The sequence below is a fragment of the Acipenser ruthenus genome, unplaced genomic scaffold (assembly GCF_902713425.1).
Source record: "Acipenser ruthenus unplaced genomic scaffold, fAciRut3.2 maternal haplotype, whole genome shotgun sequence".
In the NCBI taxonomy this organism is placed as follows: Eukaryota; Metazoa; Chordata; class Actinopteri; order Acipenseriformes; family Acipenseridae; genus Acipenser; species Acipenser ruthenus.
The window spans coordinates 38,668-52,483 of record NW_026708107.1 but is presented as its reverse complement, the minus strand read 5'-3'; the positions used below and the strand labels follow the sequence as shown (position 1 = coordinate 52,483).

The 13,816-nt window shown below is 44.3% G+C and overlaps 62 non-coding genes across 62 annotated transcripts; all 62 read right to left on the bottom strand.

Annotated features, from left to right (window-relative positions):
• Positions 1 to 71: 71 nt before the first annotated feature.
• Positions 72 to 190, bottom strand: LOC131728897 (5S ribosomal RNA). The gene has a single exon (XR_009322897.1). It is a non-coding gene; the product is annotated as a 5S ribosomal RNA (ribosomal RNA).
• Positions 191 to 304: 114 nt separating this feature from the next.
• Positions 305 to 423, bottom strand: LOC131729037 (5S ribosomal RNA). The gene has a single exon (XR_009323037.1). It is a non-coding gene; the product is annotated as a 5S ribosomal RNA (ribosomal RNA).
• A 100-nt stretch (positions 424 to 523) lies between these two features.
• Positions 524 to 642, bottom strand: LOC131729315 (5S ribosomal RNA). Its single transcript, XR_009323266.1, has one exon. It is a non-coding gene; the product is annotated as a 5S ribosomal RNA (ribosomal RNA).
• A 114-nt stretch (positions 643 to 756) lies between these two features.
• LOC131728997 (5S ribosomal RNA) lies at positions 757 to 875 on the bottom strand. The gene has a single exon (XR_009322997.1). It is a non-coding gene; the product is annotated as a 5S ribosomal RNA (ribosomal RNA).
• Positions 876 to 975: 100 nt separating this feature from the next.
• LOC131729314 (5S ribosomal RNA) lies at positions 976 to 1,094 on the bottom strand. The gene has a single exon (XR_009323265.1). It is a non-coding gene; the product is annotated as a 5S ribosomal RNA (ribosomal RNA).
• Positions 1,095 to 1,208: 114 nt separating this feature from the next.
• On the bottom strand, positions 1,209 to 1,327 carry LOC131729313 (5S ribosomal RNA). The gene has a single exon (XR_009323264.1). It is a non-coding gene; the product is annotated as a 5S ribosomal RNA (ribosomal RNA).
• Positions 1,328 to 1,427: 100 nt separating this feature from the next.
• Positions 1,428 to 1,546, bottom strand: LOC131729071 (5S ribosomal RNA). The gene has a single exon (XR_009323077.1). It is a non-coding gene; the product is annotated as a 5S ribosomal RNA (ribosomal RNA).
• Positions 1,547 to 1,646: 100 nt separating this feature from the next.
• LOC131729009 (5S ribosomal RNA) lies at positions 1,647 to 1,765 on the bottom strand. The gene has a single exon (XR_009323009.1). It is a non-coding gene; the product is annotated as a 5S ribosomal RNA (ribosomal RNA).
• A 100-nt stretch (positions 1,766 to 1,865) lies between these two features.
• On the bottom strand, positions 1,866 to 1,984 carry LOC131729312 (5S ribosomal RNA). The gene has a single exon (XR_009323263.1). It is a non-coding gene; the product is annotated as a 5S ribosomal RNA (ribosomal RNA).
• A 114-nt stretch (positions 1,985 to 2,098) lies between these two features.
• On the bottom strand, positions 2,099 to 2,217 carry LOC131729070 (5S ribosomal RNA). Its single transcript, XR_009323076.1, has one exon. It is a non-coding gene; the product is annotated as a 5S ribosomal RNA (ribosomal RNA).
• Positions 2,218 to 2,317: 100 nt separating this feature from the next.
• Positions 2,318 to 2,436, bottom strand: LOC131729311 (5S ribosomal RNA). The gene has a single exon (XR_009323262.1). It is a non-coding gene; the product is annotated as a 5S ribosomal RNA (ribosomal RNA).
• Positions 2,437 to 2,550: 114 nt separating this feature from the next.
• LOC131728955 (5S ribosomal RNA) lies at positions 2,551 to 2,669 on the bottom strand. The gene has a single exon (XR_009322955.1). It is a non-coding gene; the product is annotated as a 5S ribosomal RNA (ribosomal RNA).
• A 100-nt stretch (positions 2,670 to 2,769) lies between these two features.
• On the bottom strand, positions 2,770 to 2,888 carry LOC131729310 (5S ribosomal RNA). Its single transcript, XR_009323261.1, has one exon. It is a non-coding gene; the product is annotated as a 5S ribosomal RNA (ribosomal RNA).
• Positions 2,889 to 3,002: 114 nt separating this feature from the next.
• LOC131729308 (5S ribosomal RNA) lies at positions 3,003 to 3,121 on the bottom strand. The gene has a single exon (XR_009323259.1). It is a non-coding gene; the product is annotated as a 5S ribosomal RNA (ribosomal RNA).
• Positions 3,122 to 3,221: 100 nt separating this feature from the next.
• On the bottom strand, positions 3,222 to 3,340 carry LOC131729559 (5S ribosomal RNA). Its single transcript, XR_009323511.1, has one exon. It is a non-coding gene; the product is annotated as a 5S ribosomal RNA (ribosomal RNA).
• Positions 3,341 to 3,454: 114 nt separating this feature from the next.
• On the bottom strand, positions 3,455 to 3,573 carry LOC131729035 (5S ribosomal RNA). The gene has a single exon (XR_009323035.1). It is a non-coding gene; the product is annotated as a 5S ribosomal RNA (ribosomal RNA).
• Positions 3,574 to 3,673: 100 nt separating this feature from the next.
• On the bottom strand, positions 3,674 to 3,792 carry LOC131729307 (5S ribosomal RNA). The gene has a single exon (XR_009323258.1). It is a non-coding gene; the product is annotated as a 5S ribosomal RNA (ribosomal RNA).
• A 114-nt stretch (positions 3,793 to 3,906) lies between these two features.
• LOC131728954 (5S ribosomal RNA) lies at positions 3,907 to 4,025 on the bottom strand. The gene has a single exon (XR_009322954.1). It is a non-coding gene; the product is annotated as a 5S ribosomal RNA (ribosomal RNA).
• A 100-nt stretch (positions 4,026 to 4,125) lies between these two features.
• On the bottom strand, positions 4,126 to 4,244 carry LOC131729061 (5S ribosomal RNA). Its single transcript, XR_009323065.1, has one exon. It is a non-coding gene; the product is annotated as a 5S ribosomal RNA (ribosomal RNA).
• Positions 4,245 to 4,358: 114 nt separating this feature from the next.
• LOC131729306 (5S ribosomal RNA) lies at positions 4,359 to 4,477 on the bottom strand. The gene has a single exon (XR_009323257.1). It is a non-coding gene; the product is annotated as a 5S ribosomal RNA (ribosomal RNA).
• Positions 4,478 to 4,577: 100 nt separating this feature from the next.
• Positions 4,578 to 4,696, bottom strand: LOC131729305 (5S ribosomal RNA). The gene has a single exon (XR_009323256.1). It is a non-coding gene; the product is annotated as a 5S ribosomal RNA (ribosomal RNA).
• Positions 4,697 to 4,796: 100 nt separating this feature from the next.
• Positions 4,797 to 4,915, bottom strand: LOC131729304 (5S ribosomal RNA). Its single transcript, XR_009323255.1, has one exon. It is a non-coding gene; the product is annotated as a 5S ribosomal RNA (ribosomal RNA).
• Positions 4,916 to 5,015: 100 nt separating this feature from the next.
• On the bottom strand, positions 5,016 to 5,134 carry LOC131729303 (5S ribosomal RNA). The gene has a single exon (XR_009323254.1). It is a non-coding gene; the product is annotated as a 5S ribosomal RNA (ribosomal RNA).
• A 100-nt stretch (positions 5,135 to 5,234) lies between these two features.
• LOC131729302 (5S ribosomal RNA) lies at positions 5,235 to 5,353 on the bottom strand. The gene has a single exon (XR_009323253.1). It is a non-coding gene; the product is annotated as a 5S ribosomal RNA (ribosomal RNA).
• A 100-nt stretch (positions 5,354 to 5,453) lies between these two features.
• LOC131729301 (5S ribosomal RNA) lies at positions 5,454 to 5,572 on the bottom strand. The gene has a single exon (XR_009323252.1). It is a non-coding gene; the product is annotated as a 5S ribosomal RNA (ribosomal RNA).
• A 115-nt stretch (positions 5,573 to 5,687) lies between these two features.
• On the bottom strand, positions 5,688 to 5,806 carry LOC131729300 (5S ribosomal RNA). Its single transcript, XR_009323251.1, has one exon. It is a non-coding gene; the product is annotated as a 5S ribosomal RNA (ribosomal RNA).
• A 114-nt stretch (positions 5,807 to 5,920) lies between these two features.
• Positions 5,921 to 6,039, bottom strand: LOC131729299 (5S ribosomal RNA). Its single transcript, XR_009323250.1, has one exon. It is a non-coding gene; the product is annotated as a 5S ribosomal RNA (ribosomal RNA).
• A 100-nt stretch (positions 6,040 to 6,139) lies between these two features.
• On the bottom strand, positions 6,140 to 6,258 carry LOC131729297 (5S ribosomal RNA). Its single transcript, XR_009323248.1, has one exon. It is a non-coding gene; the product is annotated as a 5S ribosomal RNA (ribosomal RNA).
• A 101-nt stretch (positions 6,259 to 6,359) lies between these two features.
• On the bottom strand, positions 6,360 to 6,478 carry LOC131729296 (5S ribosomal RNA). Its single transcript, XR_009323247.1, has one exon. It is a non-coding gene; the product is annotated as a 5S ribosomal RNA (ribosomal RNA).
• Positions 6,479 to 6,578: 100 nt separating this feature from the next.
• Positions 6,579 to 6,697, bottom strand: LOC131729295 (5S ribosomal RNA). Its single transcript, XR_009323246.1, has one exon. It is a non-coding gene; the product is annotated as a 5S ribosomal RNA (ribosomal RNA).
• Positions 6,698 to 6,797: 100 nt separating this feature from the next.
• LOC131729294 (5S ribosomal RNA) lies at positions 6,798 to 6,916 on the bottom strand. The gene has a single exon (XR_009323245.1). It is a non-coding gene; the product is annotated as a 5S ribosomal RNA (ribosomal RNA).
• A 100-nt stretch (positions 6,917 to 7,016) lies between these two features.
• Positions 7,017 to 7,135, bottom strand: LOC131729293 (5S ribosomal RNA). Its single transcript, XR_009323244.1, has one exon. It is a non-coding gene; the product is annotated as a 5S ribosomal RNA (ribosomal RNA).
• A 100-nt stretch (positions 7,136 to 7,235) lies between these two features.
• On the bottom strand, positions 7,236 to 7,354 carry LOC131729292 (5S ribosomal RNA). Its single transcript, XR_009323243.1, has one exon. It is a non-coding gene; the product is annotated as a 5S ribosomal RNA (ribosomal RNA).
• A 100-nt stretch (positions 7,355 to 7,454) lies between these two features.
• On the bottom strand, positions 7,455 to 7,573 carry LOC131729291 (5S ribosomal RNA). The gene has a single exon (XR_009323242.1). It is a non-coding gene; the product is annotated as a 5S ribosomal RNA (ribosomal RNA).
• Positions 7,574 to 7,687: 114 nt separating this feature from the next.
• On the bottom strand, positions 7,688 to 7,806 carry LOC131729290 (5S ribosomal RNA). The gene has a single exon (XR_009323241.1). It is a non-coding gene; the product is annotated as a 5S ribosomal RNA (ribosomal RNA).
• Positions 7,807 to 7,906: 100 nt separating this feature from the next.
• Positions 7,907 to 8,025, bottom strand: LOC131729289 (5S ribosomal RNA). Its single transcript, XR_009323240.1, has one exon. It is a non-coding gene; the product is annotated as a 5S ribosomal RNA (ribosomal RNA).
• A 100-nt stretch (positions 8,026 to 8,125) lies between these two features.
• Positions 8,126 to 8,244, bottom strand: LOC131729288 (5S ribosomal RNA). The gene has a single exon (XR_009323239.1). It is a non-coding gene; the product is annotated as a 5S ribosomal RNA (ribosomal RNA).
• Positions 8,245 to 8,344: 100 nt separating this feature from the next.
• LOC131729286 (5S ribosomal RNA) lies at positions 8,345 to 8,463 on the bottom strand. Its single transcript, XR_009323237.1, has one exon. It is a non-coding gene; the product is annotated as a 5S ribosomal RNA (ribosomal RNA).
• A 100-nt stretch (positions 8,464 to 8,563) lies between these two features.
• On the bottom strand, positions 8,564 to 8,682 carry LOC131729285 (5S ribosomal RNA). Its single transcript, XR_009323236.1, has one exon. It is a non-coding gene; the product is annotated as a 5S ribosomal RNA (ribosomal RNA).
• A 101-nt stretch (positions 8,683 to 8,783) lies between these two features.
• LOC131729284 (5S ribosomal RNA) lies at positions 8,784 to 8,902 on the bottom strand. The gene has a single exon (XR_009323235.1). It is a non-coding gene; the product is annotated as a 5S ribosomal RNA (ribosomal RNA).
• A 100-nt stretch (positions 8,903 to 9,002) lies between these two features.
• LOC131729283 (5S ribosomal RNA) lies at positions 9,003 to 9,121 on the bottom strand. Its single transcript, XR_009323234.1, has one exon. It is a non-coding gene; the product is annotated as a 5S ribosomal RNA (ribosomal RNA).
• A 100-nt stretch (positions 9,122 to 9,221) lies between these two features.
• On the bottom strand, positions 9,222 to 9,340 carry LOC131729282 (5S ribosomal RNA). Its single transcript, XR_009323233.1, has one exon. It is a non-coding gene; the product is annotated as a 5S ribosomal RNA (ribosomal RNA).
• A 100-nt stretch (positions 9,341 to 9,440) lies between these two features.
• LOC131729281 (5S ribosomal RNA) lies at positions 9,441 to 9,559 on the bottom strand. Its single transcript, XR_009323232.1, has one exon. It is a non-coding gene; the product is annotated as a 5S ribosomal RNA (ribosomal RNA).
• A 100-nt stretch (positions 9,560 to 9,659) lies between these two features.
• On the bottom strand, positions 9,660 to 9,778 carry LOC131729280 (5S ribosomal RNA). Its single transcript, XR_009323231.1, has one exon. It is a non-coding gene; the product is annotated as a 5S ribosomal RNA (ribosomal RNA).
• Positions 9,779 to 9,878: 100 nt separating this feature from the next.
• Positions 9,879 to 9,997, bottom strand: LOC131729279 (5S ribosomal RNA). The gene has a single exon (XR_009323230.1). It is a non-coding gene; the product is annotated as a 5S ribosomal RNA (ribosomal RNA).
• A 100-nt stretch (positions 9,998 to 10,097) lies between these two features.
• On the bottom strand, positions 10,098 to 10,216 carry LOC131729278 (5S ribosomal RNA). The gene has a single exon (XR_009323229.1). It is a non-coding gene; the product is annotated as a 5S ribosomal RNA (ribosomal RNA).
• A 100-nt stretch (positions 10,217 to 10,316) lies between these two features.
• On the bottom strand, positions 10,317 to 10,435 carry LOC131729277 (5S ribosomal RNA). The gene has a single exon (XR_009323228.1). It is a non-coding gene; the product is annotated as a 5S ribosomal RNA (ribosomal RNA).
• Positions 10,436 to 10,535: 100 nt separating this feature from the next.
• Positions 10,536 to 10,654, bottom strand: LOC131729275 (5S ribosomal RNA). The gene has a single exon (XR_009323226.1). It is a non-coding gene; the product is annotated as a 5S ribosomal RNA (ribosomal RNA).
• A 100-nt stretch (positions 10,655 to 10,754) lies between these two features.
• Positions 10,755 to 10,873, bottom strand: LOC131729274 (5S ribosomal RNA). Its single transcript, XR_009323225.1, has one exon. It is a non-coding gene; the product is annotated as a 5S ribosomal RNA (ribosomal RNA).
• A 100-nt stretch (positions 10,874 to 10,973) lies between these two features.
• LOC131729273 (5S ribosomal RNA) lies at positions 10,974 to 11,092 on the bottom strand. The gene has a single exon (XR_009323224.1). It is a non-coding gene; the product is annotated as a 5S ribosomal RNA (ribosomal RNA).
• Positions 11,093 to 11,192: 100 nt separating this feature from the next.
• Positions 11,193 to 11,311, bottom strand: LOC131729272 (5S ribosomal RNA). The gene has a single exon (XR_009323223.1). It is a non-coding gene; the product is annotated as a 5S ribosomal RNA (ribosomal RNA).
• A 100-nt stretch (positions 11,312 to 11,411) lies between these two features.
• LOC131729271 (5S ribosomal RNA) lies at positions 11,412 to 11,530 on the bottom strand. Its single transcript, XR_009323222.1, has one exon. It is a non-coding gene; the product is annotated as a 5S ribosomal RNA (ribosomal RNA).
• Positions 11,531 to 11,630: 100 nt separating this feature from the next.
• LOC131729270 (5S ribosomal RNA) lies at positions 11,631 to 11,749 on the bottom strand. Its single transcript, XR_009323221.1, has one exon. It is a non-coding gene; the product is annotated as a 5S ribosomal RNA (ribosomal RNA).
• A 100-nt stretch (positions 11,750 to 11,849) lies between these two features.
• On the bottom strand, positions 11,850 to 11,968 carry LOC131729269 (5S ribosomal RNA). The gene has a single exon (XR_009323220.1). It is a non-coding gene; the product is annotated as a 5S ribosomal RNA (ribosomal RNA).
• Positions 11,969 to 12,068: 100 nt separating this feature from the next.
• On the bottom strand, positions 12,069 to 12,187 carry LOC131729268 (5S ribosomal RNA). The gene has a single exon (XR_009323219.1). It is a non-coding gene; the product is annotated as a 5S ribosomal RNA (ribosomal RNA).
• Positions 12,188 to 12,287: 100 nt separating this feature from the next.
• LOC131729267 (5S ribosomal RNA) lies at positions 12,288 to 12,406 on the bottom strand. The gene has a single exon (XR_009323218.1). It is a non-coding gene; the product is annotated as a 5S ribosomal RNA (ribosomal RNA).
• Positions 12,407 to 12,506: 100 nt separating this feature from the next.
• LOC131729266 (5S ribosomal RNA) lies at positions 12,507 to 12,625 on the bottom strand. Its single transcript, XR_009323217.1, has one exon. It is a non-coding gene; the product is annotated as a 5S ribosomal RNA (ribosomal RNA).
• Positions 12,626 to 12,725: 100 nt separating this feature from the next.
• On the bottom strand, positions 12,726 to 12,844 carry LOC131729264 (5S ribosomal RNA). Its single transcript, XR_009323215.1, has one exon. It is a non-coding gene; the product is annotated as a 5S ribosomal RNA (ribosomal RNA).
• Positions 12,845 to 12,944: 100 nt separating this feature from the next.
• On the bottom strand, positions 12,945 to 13,063 carry LOC131729263 (5S ribosomal RNA). The gene has a single exon (XR_009323214.1). It is a non-coding gene; the product is annotated as a 5S ribosomal RNA (ribosomal RNA).
• Positions 13,064 to 13,163: 100 nt separating this feature from the next.
• On the bottom strand, positions 13,164 to 13,282 carry LOC131729262 (5S ribosomal RNA). The gene has a single exon (XR_009323213.1). It is a non-coding gene; the product is annotated as a 5S ribosomal RNA (ribosomal RNA).
• A 114-nt stretch (positions 13,283 to 13,396) lies between these two features.
• On the bottom strand, positions 13,397 to 13,515 carry LOC131729261 (5S ribosomal RNA). The gene has a single exon (XR_009323212.1). It is a non-coding gene; the product is annotated as a 5S ribosomal RNA (ribosomal RNA).
• Positions 13,516 to 13,629: 114 nt separating this feature from the next.
• On the bottom strand, positions 13,630 to 13,748 carry LOC131729260 (5S ribosomal RNA). The gene has a single exon (XR_009323211.1). It is a non-coding gene; the product is annotated as a 5S ribosomal RNA (ribosomal RNA).
• Between the last annotated feature and the right edge of the window lie 68 nt (positions 13,749 to 13,816).

Below are 13,816 nucleotides of genomic sequence, written 5' to 3'. Positions count from 1 at the left end.
GTTTAGTGAGCTGGGGGTGATTCCTCCAAAATTTCCTTTTGTCCTCCACACATTTCAATTGTAAAATGTAATGCCTGCAGCACTTGATATTCCCAGGTGGTCTCCCATCCAAGTACTAACCAAGCCCAACATTGCTTAGCTTCTGAGATCAGATGAGATCAGGCTTATTCAAGGTGGTGTGGCCGCAGGCGATTGCATTTCTGCTTTCATGACTTTTATGTTTAGTGAGCTGGGGGTGATTCCTCCAAAATTTCCTTTTGTCCTCCACACATTTCAATTGTAAAATGTAATTACAAAAATGTAATGCCTGCAGCACTTGATATTCCCAGGTGGTCTCCCATCCAAGTACTAACCAAGCCCAACATTGCTTAGCTTCTGAGATCAGACTAGATCAGGCTTATTCAAGGTGGTGTGGCCGCAGGCGATTGCATTTCTGCTTTCATGACTTTTATGTTTAGTGAGCTGGGGGTGATTCCTCCAAAATTTCCTTTTGTCCTCCACACATTTCAATTGTAAAATGTAATGCCTGCAGCACTTGATATTCCCAGGTGGTCTCCCATCCAAGTACTAACCAAGCCCAACATTGCTTAGCTTCTGAGATCAGACGAGATCAGGCTTATTCAAGGTGGTGTGGCCGCAGGCGTTTGCATTTCTGCTTTCATGACTTTTATGTTTAGTGAGCTGGGGGTGATTCCTCCAAAATTTCCTTTTGTCGTCCACACATTTCAATTGTAAAATGTAATTACAAAAATGTAATGCCTGCAGCACTTGATATTCCCAGGTGGTCTCCCATCCAAGTACTAACCAAGCCCAACATTGCTTAGCTGCTGAGATCAGACGAGATCAGGCTTAGTCAAGGTGGTGTGGCCGCAGGCGATTGCATTTCTGCTTTCATGACTTTTATGTTTAGTGAGCTGGGGGTGATTCCTCCAAAATTTCCTTTTGTCCTCCACACATTTCAATTGTAAAATGTAATGCCTGCAGCACTTGATATTCCCAGGTGGTCTCCCATCCAAGTACTAACCAAGCCCAACATTGCTTAGCTTCTGAGATCAGACGAGATCAGGCTTATTCAAGGTGGTGTGGCCGCAGGCGATTGCATTTCTGCTTTCATGACTTTTATGTTTAGTGAGCTGGGGGTGATTCCTCCAAAATTTCCTTTTGTCCTCCACACATTTCAATTGTAAAATGTAATTACAAAAATGTAATGCCTGCAGCACTTGATATTCCCAGGTGGTCTCCCATCCAAGTACTAACCAAGCCCAACATTGCTTAGCTTCTGAGATCAGACGAGATCAGGCTTATTCAAGGTGGTGTGGCCGCAGGCGATTGCATTTCTGCTTTCATGACTTTTATGTTTAGTGAGCTGGGGGTGATTCCTCCAAAATTTCCTTTTGTCCTCCACACATTTCAATTGTAAAATGTAATGCCTGCAGCACTTGATATTCCCAGGTTGTCTCCCATCCAAGTACTAACCAAGCCCAACATTGCTTAGCTTCTGAGATCAGACGAGATCAGGCTTATTCAAGGTGGTGTGGCCGCAGGCGATTGCATTTCTGCTTTCATGACTTTTATGTTTAGTGAGCTGGGGGTGATTCCTCCAAAATTTCCTTTTGTCCTCCACACATTTCAATTGTAAAATGTAATGCCTGCAGCACTTGATATTCCCAGGTGGTCTCCCATCCAAGTACTAACCAAGCCCAACATTGCTTAGCTTCGGAGATCAGACGAGATCAGGCTTATTCAAGGTGGTGTGGCCGCAGGCGATTGCTGTTCTGCTTTCATGACTTTTATGTTTAGTGAGCTGGGGGTGATTCCTCCCAAATTTCCTTTTGTCCTCCACACATTTCAATTGTAAAATGTAATGCCTGCAGCACTTGATATTCCCAGGTGGTCTCCCATCCAAGTACTAACCAAGCCCAACATTGCTTAGCTTCTGAGATCAGACGAGATCAGGCTTATTCAAGGTGGTGTGGCCGCAGGCGATTGCATTTCTGCTTTCATGACTTTTATGTTTAGTGAGCTGGGGGTGATTCCTCCAAAATTTCCTTTTGTCCTCCACACATTTCAATTGTAAAATGTAATTACAAAAATGTAATGCCTGCAGCACTTGATATTCCCAGGTGGTCTCCCATCCAAGTACTAACCAAGCCCAACATTGCTTAGCTTCTGAGATCAGACTAGATCAGGCTTATTCAAGGTGGTGTGGCCACAGGCGATTGCATTTCTGCTTTCATGACTTTTATGTTTAGTGAGCTGGGGGTGATTCCTCCAAAATTTCCTTTTGTCCTCCACACATTTCAATTGTAAAATGTAATGCCTGCAGCACTTGATATTCCCAGGTGGTCTCCCATCCAAGTACTAACCAAGCCCAACATTGCTTAGCTTCTGAGATCAGACGAGATCAGGCTTATTCAAGGTGGTGTGGCCGCAGGCGTTTGCATTTCTGCTTTCATGACTTTTATGTTTAGTGAGCTGGGGGTGATTCCTCCAAAATTTCCTTTTGTCGTCCACACATTTCAATTGTAAAATGTAATTACAAAAATGTAATGCCTGCAGCACTTGATATTCCCAGGTGGTCTCCCATCCAAGTACTAACCAAGCCCAACATTGCTTAGCTTCTGAGATCAGACGAGATCAGGCTTAGTCAAGGTGGTGTGGCCGCAGGCGATTGCATTTCTGCTTTCATGACTTTTATGTTTAGTGAGCTGGGGGTGATTCCTCCAAAATTTCCTTTTGTCCTCCACACATTTCAATTGTAAAATGTAATGCCTGCAGCACTTGATATTCCCAGGTGGTCTCCCATCCAAGTACTAACCAAGCCCAACATTGCTTAGCTTCTGAGATCAGACGAGATCAGGCTTATTCAAGGTGGTGTGGCCGCAGGCGATTGCATTTCTGCTTTCATGACTTTTATGTTTAGTGAGCTGGGGGTGATTCCTCCAAAATTTCCTTTTGTCCTCCACACATTTCAATTGTAAAATGTAATTACAAAAATGTAATGCCTGCAGCACTTGATATTCCCAGGTGGTCTCCCATCCAAGTACTAACCAAGCCCAACATTGCTTAGCTTCTGAGATCAGACGAGATCAGGCTTATTCAAGGTGGTGTGGCCGCAGGCGATTGCATTTCTGCTTTCATGACTTTTATGTTTAGTGAGCTGGGGGTGATTCCTCCAAAATTTCCTTTTGTCCTCCACACATTTCAATTGTAAAATGTAATGCCTGCAGCACTTGATATTCCCAGGTGGTCTCCCATCCAAGTACTAACCAAGCCCAACATTGCTTAGCTTCTGAGATCAGATGAGATCAGGCTTATTCAAGGTGGTGTGGCCGCAGGCGATTGCATTTCTGCTTTCATGACTTTTATGTTTAGTGAGCTGGGGGTGATTCCTCCAAAATTTCCTTTTGTCCTCCACACATTTCAATTGTAAAATGTAATTACAAAAATGTAATGCCTGCAGCACTTGATATTCCCAGGTGGTCTCCCATCCAAGTACTAACCAAGCCCAACATTGCTTAGCTTCTGAGATCAGACTAGATCAGGCTTATTCAAGGTGGTGTGGCCGCAGGCGATTGCATTTCTGCTTTCATGACTTTTATGTTTAGTGAGCTGGGGGTGATTCCTCCAAAATTTCCTTTTGTCCTCCACACATTTCAATTGTAAAATGTAATGCCTGCAGCACTTGATATTCCCAGGTGGTCTCCCATCCAAGTACTAACCAAGCCCAACATTGCTTAGCTTCTGAGATCAGACGAGATCAGGCTTATTCAAGGTGGTGTGGCCGCAGGCGTTTGCATTTCTGCTTTCATGACTTTTATGTTTAGTGAGCTGGGGGTGATTCCTCCAAAATTTCCTTTTGTCGTCCACACATTTCAATTGTAAAATGTAATTACAAAAATGTAATGCCTGCAGCACTTGATATTCCCAGGTGGTCTCCCATCCAAGTACTAACCAAGCCCAACATTGCTTAGCTTCTGAGATCAGACGAGATCAGGCTTAGTCAAGGTGGTGTGGCCGCAGGCGATTGCATTTCTGCTTTCATGACTTTTATGTTTAGTGAGCTGGGGGTGATTCCTCCAAAATTTCCTTTTGTCCTCCACACATTTCAATTGTAAAATGTAATGCCTGCAGCACTTGATATTCCCAGGTGGTCTCCCATCCAAGTACTAACCAAGCCCAACATTGCTTAGCTTCTGTGATCAGACGAGATCAGGCTTATTCAAGGTGGTGTGGCCGCAGGCGATTGCATTTCTGCTTTCATGACTTTTATGTTTAGTGAGCTGGGGGTGATTCCTCCAAAATTTCCTTTTGTCCTCCACACATTTCAATTGTAAAATGTAATTACAAAAATGTAATGCCTGCAGCACTTGATATTCCCAGGTGGTCTCCCATCCAAGTACTAACCAAGCCCAACATTGCTTAGCTTCTGAGATCAGACGAGATCAGGCTTATTCAAGGTGGTGTGGCCGCAGGCGATTGCATTTCTGCTTTCATGACTTTTATGTTTAGTGAGCTGGGGGTGATTCCTCCAAAATTTCCTTTTGTCCTCCACACATTTCAATTGTAAAATGTAATGCCTGCAGCACTTGATATTCCCAGGTGGTCTCCCATCCAAGTACTAACCAAGCCCAACATTGCTTAGCTTCTGAGATCAGACGAGATCAGGCTTATTCAAGGTGGTGTGGCCGCAGGCGATTGCATTTCTGCTTTCATGACTTTTATGTTTAGTGAGCTGGGGGTGATTCCTCCAAAATTTCCTTTTGTCCTCCACACATTTCAATTGTAAAATGTAATGCCTGCAGCACTTGATATTCCCAGGTGGTCTCCCATCCAAGTACTAACCAAGCCCAACATTGCTTAGCTTCTGAGATCAGACGAGATCAGGCTTATTCAAGGTGGTGTGGCCGCAGGCGATTGCATTTCTGCTTTCATGACTTTTATGTTTAGTGAGCTGGGGGTGATTCCTCCAAAATTTCCTTTTGTCCTCCACACATTTCAATTGTAAAATGTAATGCCTGCAGCACTTGATATTCCCAGGTGGTCTCCCATCCAAGTACTAACCAAGCCCAACATTGCTTAGCTTCTGAGATCAGACGAGATCAGGCTTATTCAAGGTGGTGTGGCCGCAGGCGATTGCATTTCTGCTTTCATGACTTTTATGTTTAGTGAGCTGGGGGTGATTCCTCCAAAATTTCCTTTTGTCCTCCACACATTTCAATTGTAAAATGTAATGCCTGCAGCACTTGATATTCCCAGGTGGTCTCCCATCCAAGTACTAACCAAGCCCAACATTGCTTAGCTTCTGAGATCAGACGAGATCAGGCTTATTCAAGGTGGTGTGGCCGCAGGCGATTGCATTTCTGCTTTCATGACTTTTATGTTTAGTGAGCTGGGGGTGATTCCTCCAAAATTTCCTTTTGTCCTCCACACATTTCAATTGTAAAATGTAATGCCTGCAGCACTTGATATTCCCAGGTGGTCTCCCATCCAAGTACTAACCAAGCCCAACATTGCTTAGCTTCTGAGATCAGACGAGATCAGGCTTATTCAAGGTGGTGTGGCCGCAGGCGATTGCATTTCTGCTTTCATGACTTTTATGTTTAGTGAGCTGGGGGGTGATTCCTCCAAAATTTCCTTTTGTCCTCCACACATTTCAATTGTAAAATGTAATTACAAAAATGTAATGCCTGCAGCACTTGATATTCCCAGGTGGTCTCCCATCCAAGTACTAACCAAGCCCAACATTGCTTAGCTTCTGAGATCAGACGAGATCAGGCTTATTCAAGGTGGTGTGGCCGCAGGCGATTGCATTTCTGCTTTCATGACTTTTATGTTTAGTGAGCTGGGGGTGATTCCTCCAAAATTTCCTTTTGTCCTCCACACATTTCAATTGTAAAATGTAATTACAAAAATGTAATGCCTGCAGCACTTGATATTCCCAGGTGGTCTCCCATCCAAGTACTAACCAAGCCCAACATTGCTTAGCTTCTGAGATCAGACGAGATCAGGCTTATTCAAGGTGGTGTGGCCGCAGGCGATTGCATTTCTGCTTTCATGACTTTTATGTTTAGTGAGCTGGGGGTGATTCCTCCAAAATTTCCTTTTGTCCTCCACACATTTCAATTGTAAAATGTAATGCCTGCAGCACTTGATATTCCCAGGTGGTCTCCCATCCAAGTACTAACCAAGCCCAACATTGCTTAGCTTCTGAGATCAGACGAGATCAGGCTTATTCAAGGTGGTGTGGCCGCAGGCGATTGCATTTCTGCTTTCATGACTTTTATGTTTAGTGAGCTGGGGGGTGATTCCTCCAAAATTTCCTTTTGTCCTCCACACATTTCAATTGTAAAATGTAATGCCTGCAGCACTTGATATTCCCAGGTGGTCTCCCATCCAAGTACTAACCAAGCCCAACATTGCTTAGCTTCTGAGATCAGACGAGATCAGGCTTATTCAAGGTGGTGTGGCCGCAGGCGATTGCATTTCTGCTTTCATGACTTTTATGTTTAGTGAGCTGGGGGTGATTCCTCCAAAATTTCCTTTTGTCCTCCACACATTTCAATTGTAAAATGTAATGCCTGCAGCACTTGATATTCCCAGGTGGTCTCCCATCCAAGTACTAACCAAGCCCAACATTGCTTAGCTTCTGAGATCAGACGAGATCAGGCTTATTCAAGGTGGTGTGGCCGCAGGCGATTGCATTTCTGCTTTCATGACTTTTATGTTTAGTGAGCTGGGGGTGATTCCTCCAAAATTTCCTTTTGTCCTCCACACATTTCAATTGTAAAATGTAATGCCTGCAGCACTTGATATTCCCAGGTGGTCTCCCATCCAAGTACTAACCAAGCCCAACATTGCTTAGCTTCTGAGATCAGACGAGATCAGGCTTATTCAAGGTGGTGTGGCCGCAGGCGATTGCATTTCTGCTTTCATGACTTTTATGTTTAGTGAGCTGGGGGTGATTCCTCCAAAATTTCCTTTTGTCCTCCACACATTTCAATTGTAAAATGTAATGCCTGCAGCACTTGATATTCCCAGGTGGTCTCCCATCCAAGTACTAACCAAGCCCAACATTGCTTAGCTTCTGAGATCAGACGAGATCAGGCTTATTCAAGGTGGTGTGGCCGCAGGCGATTGCATTTCTGCTTTCATGACTTTTATGTTTAGTGAGCTGGGGGTGATTCCTCCAAAATTTCCTTTTGTCCTCCACACATTTCAATTGTAAAATGTAATGCCTGCAGCACTTGATATTCCCAGGTGGTCTCCCATCCAAGTACTAACCAAGCCCAACATTGCTTAGCTTCTGAGATCAGACGAGATCAGGCTTATTCAAGGTGGTGTGGCCGCAGGCGATTGCATTTCTGCTTTCATGACTTTTATGTTTAGTGAGCTGGGGGTGATTCCTCCAAAATTTCCTTTTGTCCTCCACACATTTCAATTGTAAAATGTAATGCCTGCAGCACTTGATATTCCCAGGTGGTCTCCCATCCAAGTACTAACCAAGCCCAACATTGCTTAGCTTCTGAGATCAGACGAGATCAGGCTTATTCAAGGTGGTGTGGCCGCAGGCGATTGCATTTCTGCTTTCATGACTTTTATGTTTAGTGAGCTGGGGGTGATTCCTCCAAAATTTCCTTTTGTCCTCCACACATTTCAATTGTAAAATGTAATTACAAAAATGTAATGCCTGCAGCACTTGATATTCCCAGGTGGTCTCCCATCCAAGTACTAACCAAGCCCAACATTGCTTAGCTTCTGAGATCAGACGAGATCAGGCTTATTCAAGGTGGTGTGGCCGCAGGCGATTGCATTTCTGCTTTCATGACTTTTATGTTTAGTGAGCTGGGGGTGATTCCTCCAAAATTTCCTTTTGTCCTCCACACATTTCAATTGTAAAATGTAATGCCTGCAGCACTTGATATTCCCAGGTGGTCTCCCATCCAAGTACTAACCAAGCCCAACATTGCTTAGCTTCTGAGATCAGACGAGATCAGGCTTATTCAAGGTGGTGTGGCCGCAGGCGATTGCATTTCTGCTTTCATGACTTTTATGTTTAGTGAGCTGGGGGTGATTCCTCCAAAATTTCCTTTTGTCCTCCACACATTTCAATTGTAAAATGTAATGCCTGCAGCACTTGATATTCCCAGGTGGTCTCCCATCCAAGTACTAACCAAGCCCAACATTGCTTAGCTTCTGAGATCAGACGAGATCAGGCTTATTCAAGGTGGTGTGGCCGCAGGCGATTGCATTTCTGCTTTCATGACTTTTATGTTTAGTGAGCTGGGGGTGATTCCTCCAAAATTTCCTTTTGTCCTCCACACATTTCAATTGTAAAATGTAATGCCTGCAGCACTTGATATTCCCAGGTGGTCTCCCATCCAAGTACTAACCAAGCCCAACATTGCTTAGCTTCTGAGATCAGACGAGATCAGGCTTATTCAAGGTGGTGTGGCCGCAGGCGATTGCATTTCTGCTTTCATGACTTTTATGTTTAGTGAGCTGGGGGTGATTCCTCCAAAATTTCCTTTTGTCCTCCACACATTTCAATTGTAAAATGTAATGCCTGCAGCACTTGATATTCCCAGGTGGTCTCCCATCCAAGTACTAACCAAGCCCAACATTGCTTAGCTTCTGAGATCAGACGAGATCAGGCTTATTCAAGGTGGTGTGGCCGCAGGCGATTGCATTTCTGCTTTCATGACTTTTATGTTTAGTGAGCTGGGGGGTGATTCCTCCAAAATTTCCTTTTGTCCTCCACACATTTCAATTGTAAAATGTAATGCCTGCAGCACTTGATATTCCCAGGTGGTCTCCCATCCAAGTACTAACCAAGCCCAACATTGCTTAGCTTCTGAGATCAGACGAGATCAGGCTTATTCAAGGTGGTGTGGCCGCAGGCGATTGCATTTCTGCTTTCATGACTTTTATGTTTAGTGAGCTGGGGGTGATTCCTCCAAAATTTCCTTTTGTCCTCCACACATTTCAATTGTAAAATGTAATGCCTGCAGCACTTGATATTCCCAGGTGGTCTCCCATCCAAGTACTAACCAAGCCCAACATTGCTTAGCTTCTGAGATCAGACGAGATCAGGCTTATTCAAGGTGGTGTGGCCGCAGGCGATTGCATTTCTGCTTTCATGACTTTTATGTTTAGTGAGCTGGGGGTGATTCCTCCAAAATTTCCTTTTGTCCTCCACACATTTCAATTGTAAAATGTAATGCCTGCAGCACTTGATATTCCCAGGTGGTCTCCCATCCAAGTACTAACCAAGCCCAACATTGCTTAGCTTCTGAGATCAGACGAGATCAGGCTTATTCAAGGTGGTGTGGCCGCAGGCGATTGCATTTCTGCTTTCATGACTTTTATGTTTAGTGAGCTGGGGGTGATTCCTCCAAAATTTCCTTTTGTCCTCCACACATTTCAATTGTAAAATGTAATGCCTGCAGCACTTGATATTCCCAGGTGGTCTCCCATCCAAGTACTAACCAAGCCCAACATTGCTTAGCTTCTGAGATCAGACGAGATCAGGCTTATTCAAGGTGGTGTGGCCGCAGGCGATTGCATTTCTGCTTTCATGACTTTTATGTTTAGTGAGCTGGGGGTGATTCCTCCAAAATTTCCTTTTGTCCTCCACACATTTCAATTGTAAAATGTAATGCCTGCAGCACTTGATATTCCCAGGTGGTCTCCCATCCAAGTACTAACCAAGCCCAACATTGCTTAGCTTCTGAGATCAGACGAGATCAGGCTTATTCAAGGTGGTGTGGCCGCAGGCGATTGCATTTCTGCTTTCATGACTTTTATGTTTAGTGAGCTGGGGGTGATTCCTCCAAAATTTCCTTTTGTCCTCCACACATTTCAATTGTAAAATGTAATGCCTGCAGCACTTGATATTCCCAGGTGGTCTCCCATCCAAGTACTAACCAAGCCCAACATTGCTTAGCTTCTGAGATCAGACGAGATCAGGCTTATTCAAGGTGGTGTGGCCGCAGGCGATTGCATTTCTGCTTTCATGACTTTTATGTTTAGTGAGCTGGGGGTGATTCCTCCAAAATTTCCTTTTGTCCTCCACACATTTCAATTGTAAAATGTAATGCCTGCAGCACTTGATATTCCCAGGTGGTCTCCCATCCAAGTACTAACCAAGCCCAACATTGCTTAGCTTCTGAGATCAGACGAGATCAGGCTTATTCAAGGTGGTGTGGCCGCAGGCGATTGCATTTCTGCTTTCATGACTTTTATGTTTAGTGAGCTGGGGGTGATTCCTCCAAAATTTCCTTTTGTCCTCCACACATTTCAATTGTAAAATGTAATGCCTGCAGCACTTGATATTCCCAGGTGGTCTCCCATCCAAGTACTAACCAAGCCCAACATTGCTTAGCTTCTGAGATCAGACGAGATCAGGCTTATTCAAGGTGGTGTGGCCGCAGGCGATTGCATTTCTGCTTTCATGACTTTTATGTTTAGTGAGCTGGGGGTGATTCCTCCAAAATTTCCTTTTGTCCTCCACACATTTCAATTGTAAAATGTAATGCCTGCAGCACTTGATATTCCCAGGTGGTCTCCCATCCAAGTACTAACCAAGCCCAACATTGCTTAGCTTCTGAGATCAGACGAGATCAGGCTTATTCAAGGTGGTGTGGCCGCAGGCGATTGCATTTCTGCTTTCATGACTTTTATGTTTAGTGAGCTGGGGGTGATTCCTCCAAAATTTCCTTTTGTCCTCCACACATTTCAATTGTAAAATGTAATGCCTGCAGCACTTGATATTCCCAGGTGGTCTCCCATCCAAGTACTAACCAAGCCCAACATTGCTTAGCTTCTGAGATCAGACGAGATCAGGCTTATTCAAGGTGGTGTGGCCGCAGGCGATTGCATTTCTGCTTTCATGACTTTTATGTTTAGTGAGCTGGGGGTGATTCCTCCAAAATTTCCTTTTGTCCTCCACACATTTCAATTGTAAAATGTAATGCCTGCAGCACTTGATATTCCCAGGTGGTCTCCCATCCAAGTACTAACCAAGCCCAACATTGCTTAGCTTCTGAGATCAGACGAGATCAGGCTTATTCAAGGTGGTGTGGCCGCAGGCGATTGCATTTCTGCTTTCATGACTTTTATGTTTAGTGAGCTGGGGGTGATTCCTCCAAAATTTCCTTTTGTCCTCCACACATTTCAATTGTAAAATGTAATGCCTGCAGCACTTGATATTCCCAGGTGGTCTCCCATCCAAGTACTAACCAAGCCCAACATTGCTTAGCTTCTGAGATCAGACGAGATCAGGCTTATTCAAGGTGGTGTGGCCGCAGGCGATTGCATTTCTGCTTTCATGACTTTTATGTTTAGTGAGCTGGGGGTGATTCCTCCAAAATTTCCTTTTGTCCTCCACACATTTCAATTGTAAAATGTAATGCCTGCAGCACTTGATATTCCCAGGTGGTCTCCCATCCAAGTACTAACCAAGCCCAACATTGCTTAGCTTCTGAGATCAGACGAGATCAGGCTTATTCAAGGTGGTGTGGCCGCAGGCGATTGCATTTCTGCTTTCATGACTTTTATGTTTAGTGAGCTGGGGGTGATTCCTCCAAAATTTCCTTTTGTCCTCCACACATTTCAATTGTAAAATGTAATGCCTGCAGCACTTGATATTCCCAGGTGGTCTCCCATCCAAGTACTAACCAAGCCCAACATTGCTTAGCTTCTGAGATCAGACGAGATCAGGCTTATTCAAGGTGGTGTGGCCGCAGGCGATTGCATTTCTGCTTTCATGACTTTTATGTTTAGTGAGCTGGGGGTGATTCCTCCAAAATTTCCTTTTGTCCTCCACACATTTCAATTGTAAAATGTAATGCCTGCAGCACTTGATATTCCCAGGTGGTCTCCCATCCAAGTACTAACCAAGCCCAACATTGCTTAGCTTCTGAGATCAGACGAGATCAGGCTTATTCAAGGTGGTGTGGCCGCAGGCGATTGCATTTCTGCTTTCATGACTTTTATGTTTAGTGAGCTGGGGGTGATTCCTCCAAAATTTCCTTTTGTCCTCCACACATTTCAATTGTAAAATGTAATGCCTGCAGCACTTGATATTCCCAGGTGGTCTCCCATCCAAGTACTAACCAAGCCCAACATTGCTTAGCTTCTGAGATCAGACGAGATCAGGCTTATTCAAGGTGGTGTGGCCGCAGGCGATTGCATTTCTGCTTTCATGACTTTTATGTTTAGTGAGCTGGGGGTGATTCCTCCAAAATTTCCTTTTGTCCTCCACACATTTCAATTGTAAAATGTAATGCCTGCAGCACTTGATATTCCCAGGTGGTCTCCCATCCAAGTACTAACCAAGCCCAACATTGCTTAGCTTCTGAGATCAGACGAGATCAGGCTTATTCAAGGTGGTGTGGCCGCAGGCGATTGCATTTCTGCTTTCATGACTTTTATGTTTAGTGAGCTGGGGGTGATTCCTCCAAAATTTCCTTTTGTCCTCCACACATTTCAATTGTAAAATGTAATGCCTGCAGCACTTGATATTCCCAGGTGGTCTCCCATCCAAGTACTAACCAAGCCCAACATTGCTTAGCTTCTGAGATCAGACGAGATCAGGCTTATTCAAGGTGGTGTGGCCGCAGGCGATTGCATTTCTGCTTTCATGACTTTTATGTTTAGTGAGCTGGGGGTGATTCCTCCAAAATTTCCTTTTGTCCTCCACACATTTCAATTGTAAAATGTAATGCCTGCAGCACTTGATATTCCCAGGTGGTCTCCCATCCAAGTACTAACCAAGCCCAACATTGCTTAGCTTCTGAGATCAGACGAGATCAGGCTTATTCAAGGTGGTGTGGCCGCAGGCGATTGCATTTCTGCTTTCATGACTTTTATGTTTAGTGAGCTGGGGGTGATTCCTCCAAAATTTCCTTTTGTCCTCCACACATTTCAATTGTAAAATGTAATGCCTGCAGCACTTGATATTCCCAGGTGGTCTCCCATCCAAGTACTAACCAAGCCCAACATTGCTTAGCTTCTGAGATCAGACGAGATCAGGCTTATTCAAGGTGGTGTGGCCGCAGGCGATTGCATTTCTGCTTTCATGACTTTTATGTTTAGTGAGCTGGGGGTGATTCCTCCAAAATTTCCTTTTGTCCTCCACACATTTCAATTGTAAAATGTAATGCCTGCAGCACTTGATATTCCCAGGTGGTCTCCCATCCAAGTACTAACCAAGCCCAACATTGCTTAGCTTCTGAGATCAGACGAGATCAGGCTTATTCAAGGTGGTGTGGCCGCAGGCGATTGCATTTCTGCTTTCATGACTTTTATGTTTAGTGAGCTGGGGGTGATTCCTCCAAAATTTCCTTTTGTCCTCCACACATTTCAATTGTAAAATGTAATTACAAAAATGTAATGCCTGCAGCACTTGATATTCCCAGGTGGTCTCCCATCCAAGTACTAACCAAGCCCAACATTGCTTAGCTTCTGAGATCAGACGAGATCAGGCTTATTCAAGGTGGTGTGGCCGCAGGCGATTGCATTTCTGCTTTCATGACTTTTATGTTTAGTGAGCTGGGGGTGATTCCTCCAAAATTTCCTTTTGTCCTCCACACATTTCAATTGTAAAATGTAATTACAAAAATGTAATGCCTGCAGCACTTGATATTCCCAGGTGGTCTCCCATCCAAGTACTAACCAAGCCCAACATTGCTTAGCTTCTGAGATCAGACGAGATCAGGCTTATTCAAGGTGGTGTGGCCGCAGGCGATTGCATTTCTGCTTTCATGACTTTTATGTTTAGTGAGCTGGGGGTGATTCCTCCAAAATTTCCTTT